This window comes from Triticum urartu, chromosome 5 (assembly GCF_003073215.2).
Source record: "Triticum urartu cultivar G1812 chromosome 5, Tu2.1, whole genome shotgun sequence".
NCBI classification, from domain to species: domain Eukaryota; kingdom Viridiplantae; phylum Streptophyta; class Magnoliopsida; order Poales; family Poaceae; genus Triticum; species Triticum urartu.
Genome location: NC_053026.1, coordinates 305,327,981 through 305,333,611, shown reverse-complemented (window position 1 = coordinate 305,333,611; position 5,631 = coordinate 305,327,981).

Sequence of the window (5,631 nt, the reverse complement as noted above, 5' to 3'; positions counted from 1 at the left end):
TACTATTAAGCGTTTTGATCTATTTTTATAGATCTTGATGCTCAATGTTCAAGTATCTTAATCCAGGCTTTCCATTGAAAAACACTTTCCAAATAACCCTATATGCTTTCCAGAAATTCTACGTCATTTCTGATCAACAATATGTCAACAACATATATTCATCAGAAATTCTATAGTGCTCCCACTCACTTCTTTGGAAATACAAGTTTCTCATAAACTTTGTATAAACCCAAAATCTTTGATCATCTCATCAAAGCATACATTCCAACTCCGAGATGCTTACTCCAGTCCCTAGAAGGATAGCTGGAGCTTTGCATACTTATTAGCATCTTTCAGGATTGACAAAACCTTCCGGTTGTATCACATACAACCTTTCCTCAAGAAAATCGTCGAGGAAACAATGTTTTGACATCCTATCTACAAGATTTCATAAATAATGCAGTAATTGCTAATATAATTCCAACAGACTCTTAGCATCGCTACGAGTGAGAAAGTCTCATCGTAGTCAACTCCTTGAACTGGTCGGAAAACATCTTAACGACAAGTCGAGCTTTCTTAATGGTGACGTTTACCATCATTGTCCGTCTTCCTTTTTAAAAAAAAATCCATATGTACCTAACGGCCTTACGACCATCAAATAGCTCTTTCAAAGTCTACACTTTGTTTTCATACATGGATCCTCTCTCGGATTATATGGCCTTTGAGCCATTTTGGAATCCAGGCCTACCATCGCTTCTCCATAGCTCATAGGTTCATTGTTGTCTAGCAACATGACTTCCAAGACAGGATTACGTACCACTCTGAAGTAGTACACATCCTTGTCATCCCACGAGGTTTGGTAGTGACTTGATCTGAAGTTTCATGATCACTATCATAAGCTTCCACTTCAATTGGTGTAGGTGCCACAGGAACAACTTCCTGTGCCCTGCCACACACTAGTTGAAGAGACGGTTCAATAACCTCATCAAGTCTCCACCATCCTCCCACTCAATTCTTTCGAGAGAAACTTTTCCTCGAGAAAGGACCCGATTCTAGAAACAATCCCTTATTGCTTTCGGATCTGAGACAGGAGGTATACCCAACTGTTTTGGGTGTCCTATGAAGATGCATTTATCCGCTTTGGGTTCGAGCTTATCAGCCTGAAACTTTTTCACATAGGCGTCGCAGCCCCAAACTTCTAAGAAATGACAGCTTAGGTTTCTCTAAACCATAGTTCATACGGTGTCATCTCATCGGAATTACGTGGTGCCCTATTTAAAGTGAATGTGGTTGTCTCTAATGCCTAACCCATAAACTATCATGGTAATTCGATAAGAGACATCATGGTATGCATCATATCCAATAGGGTGCAGTTATGATGTTCGGACACACCATCACACTATGGTGTTCCAGGCTGTATTAGTTGTGAAACAATTTCCACAATGTCTTAATTCTGTGCCAAACTCGTAATTCAGATATTCATCTCTATGATCATATCATAGATATTTTATCCTCTTGTCACGACGATCTTTCAACTTCACCCTGAAATTACTTGAACCTTTCAATAATTCAGACTCGTGATTTATCAAGTAAATGTACTCAACATCTACTCAAATCATCTGTGAAGTAACAACATAACGATATCCACTACACGCCTCAGCACTCATTGGACTGCACACATCAAAATGTATTACTTCCAACAAGTTGCTTTCTAGTTCCATTTTACTGAAAAACGAGGCTTTCAGTCATCTTGCCCATGTGGTATGATTTGCATGTCTCAAGTGATTCAAAATCAAGTGAGTCCAAACGGTCCATTTGCATGGAGTTTCTTCATGCATATACACCAATAGACATGGTTCGCATGTCTCAAACCTTTCAAAAACGAGTGAGCCCAAAGATCCATCAACATGGAGCTTCTTCATGCGTTTTATACCGATATGAGTTAAGTGGCAGTGCCACAAGTAGGTGGTACTATCATTACTATCTTTTGGCATGAACATGTGTATCACTACGATTGAGATTCAATAAACCATTCATTTTAGGTGCAAGACCATTGAAGGTATTATTCAAATAAACAGAGTAACTATTATTCTCTTTAAATGAATGACCCTATTGCGATAGGCATAATCCAATCATGTCTATGCTCAACGCAAACACCAAATAACAATTATTTAGGTCTAACACCAATCTCAATGGTAGAGGGAGCGTGCGATGCTTGATCACATCAAGCTTGGGAAAAAACTTCCAACACATATTGCCAGCTCACCTTTAGCTAGTCTTCGCTTATTCCGTAGCTTTTATTTCGAGTTACTAACACTTAGAAACCGAACCGGTATCTAATACCCTGGTGCTACTAGGGGTACTAGTAAAGTACACATTAACATAATGTATATCCAATATACTTCTATCGACCTTGCCAGCCTTCTCATCTACCAAGTATCTAGGGTAATTCTGCTCCAGTGGCTGTTCCCTTTATTACAGAAGCACTTAGTCTCGGGTTTGGGTTCAACCTTGGGTTTCTTCACTAGAGCAGCAGCTGATTAGCCGTTTCATGAAGCATCCCTTTTTGCCCTTGCCCTTCTTGAAACTAGTGGTTTCACCAACCATCAACAATTGATGCTCCTTCTTGATTTCTACTTTTGTGGTGTCAAACATCGCGAATATCTCAAGGATCATCATATATGTCCCTGATATATTATAGTTCATCACGAAGCTCTAGCAGCTTGGTGGTAATGACTTCGGAGAAACATCACTATCTCATCTGGAAGATCAACTCCCACTCGATTCAAATGATTGTTGTACTCAGACAATCTGAGCACAAGCTCAATAATTGAGCTTTTCTCCTTAGTTTGTAGGCTAAGAAAATCGTCGGAGGTCTTATACCTCTTGACGTGGGCACGAGCCTGAAATCCCAATTTCAGCCCTCGAAACATCTCATATGTTTCGCGACGTTTCAAAACCGTCTTCGGTGCCTCAATTCTAAACCGTTTAACTGAACTATCACGTAGTTATCAAAATGTGTATGTCAGATGTTCGCAACATCCATAGACAACGTTCGAGGTTCAGCACACTGAGCGGTGCATTAAGGACATAAGCCTTCTATGAAGCAATGAGGACAATCCTCAGTTTACGGACCTAGTCCGCATAATTGCTACTATCAACTTTCAACTAAATTTTCTCTAGGAACATATCTAAACAGTAGAACTGAAGCGCGAGCTATGACATAATTTGCGAAGACCTTTTGACTATGTTCAGGATAAACAAGTTCATCTTATGAACTCCCACTCAGATAGACATCCCTCTAGTCATCTAAGTGATTACATGATCCGAGTCAACTAGGCCGTGTCCGATCATCACGTGAGACGGACTAGTCAACATCGGTGAACATCTTCATGTTGATCGTATCTACCATACGACTCATGCTCGACCTTTCGGTCTTCTGTGTTCCGAGGCCATGTCTATACACATGCTAGGCTCGTCAAGTCAACCTAAGTGTTTGCATGTGTAAATCTGTCTTACACCCGTTGTATGTGAACGTTTGGATCAAACACCCGATCATCACGTGGTGCATTGAAACAACGAACTGTCGCAACGGTGCACAGTTAGGGGGAACACTTTCTTGAAATTTTAATGAGGGATCATCTTATTTACTACCGTCGTTCTAAGTAAACAAGATGTATAAACATGATAAACATCACATGCAACCAAATAATAGTGACATGATATGGCCAATATCATATAGCTCCTTTGATCTCCATCTTGGGGCTCCATGATCATCTTGTCACCGGCATGACACCATGATCTCCATCATCATGATCTCCATCATCGTGTCTTCATGAAGTTGTCTCGTCAACTATTACTTCTACTACTACAGCTAACGGTTAGCAATAAAGTAAAGTAATTACATGACGTTTATGTTGACACGCATGTCATAAATAAATTAAGACAACTCCTATGGCTCGTGCCGGTTGTCATACTCATCGACATGCAAGTCGTGATTCCTATTACAAGAACATGATCAATCTCATACATCACATATATCATTCATCACATCATTTTGGCCATATCACATCACATAGCATACCCTGCAAAAACAAGTTAGACGTCCTCTAATTGTTGTTTGCATGTTTTACGTGGCTGCTATGGGTTTCTAGCAAGAACGTTTCTTACCTACGCAAAGACCACAACGTGATATGCCAATTGCTATTTACCCTTCATAAGGACCCTTTTCATCGAATCCGATCCGACTAAAGTGGGAGAGACTGGCACCCGCTAGCCACCTTATGCAACTAGTGCATGTCAGTCGGTGGAACCTGTCTCACGTAAGAGTACGTGTAAGGTCGGTCCGGGCCGCTTCATCCCACGATGCCGCCGAATCAAGATAAGACTAGTAACGGCAAGCATATTGAACAAAATCAACGCCCACAACTACTTTGTGTTCTACTCGTGCATAGAAACTACGCATAGACCTAGCTCATGATGCCACTGTTGGGGAACGTAGCATAAATTCAAAATTTTCCTACGTGTCACCAAGATCTATCTATGGAGAGACCTAGCAACGAGGGGAAGGAGAGTGCATCTACATACCCTTGTAGATCGCTAAGCGGAAGCGTTCAAGAGAACGGGGTTGATGGAGTCGTACTCGTCGTGATCCAAATCACCGATGATCCTAGTGCCGAACGGACGGCACCTCCGCGTTCAACACACGTACAGCCCGGTGACGTCTCCCACGCCTTGATCCAGCAAGGAGAGAGGGAGAGGTTGAGGAAGACTCCATCCAGCAGCAGCACAACGGCGTGGTGGTGATGGAGGAGCGTGGCAATCCTGCAGGGCTTCGCCAAGCACCGCGAGATATGAGGAGAAAGAGAGGGAGGGCTGCACCAACAGGGCAGAGATCAGATCGCGTGTTATGGGCAGCCCCTAGGCCTCACTATATATAGGGGAGAGGGAGGAGGGTGCGCCCCCTCTAGGGTTCCCACCCCTAGGGGGGGCGGCAGCCCTAGATGGGAAAGGGGAGGCGGCCAAGAGGGGGAGAGAGGGAGGCGCCCCCTAGGGTGGGCCTTAGGCCCATCTAAGCCTAGGGTTTCCCCTTTTTTTCTCCTAGCTGCCCCTTGGGCCTTGTGGGAGGCGCACCAGCCCACTCAGGGGCTGGTCCCTCACCACTCTTGGCCCATGCAAGCCTCCGGGGCTTGTGGCCCCACTTGGTGGACCCCCGGGACCCTCCCGGTGGTCCCGGTACGTTACCGATAAACCCCGAAACTCTTCCGGTGACCAAAACAGGACTTCCCATATATAAATCTTTACCTCCGGACCATTCCGGAACTCCTCGTGACGTCCGGGATCTCATCCGGGACTCCGAACAACATTCGGTAACCACATACAAACTTCCTTTATAACCCTAGCGTCATCGAACCTTAAGTGTGTAGACCCTACGGGTTCGGGAGCATGCAGACATGACCGAGACGTTCTCCGGTCAATAACCAACAGCGGGATCTGGATACCCATGTTGGCTCCCACATGTTCCACGATGATCTCATCGGATGAACCACGATGTCAAGGACTTAATCAATCCCGTATACAATTCCCTTTGTCTATCGGTATGATACTTGCCCGAGATTCGATCGTCGGTATCCCGATACCTTGTTCAATCTC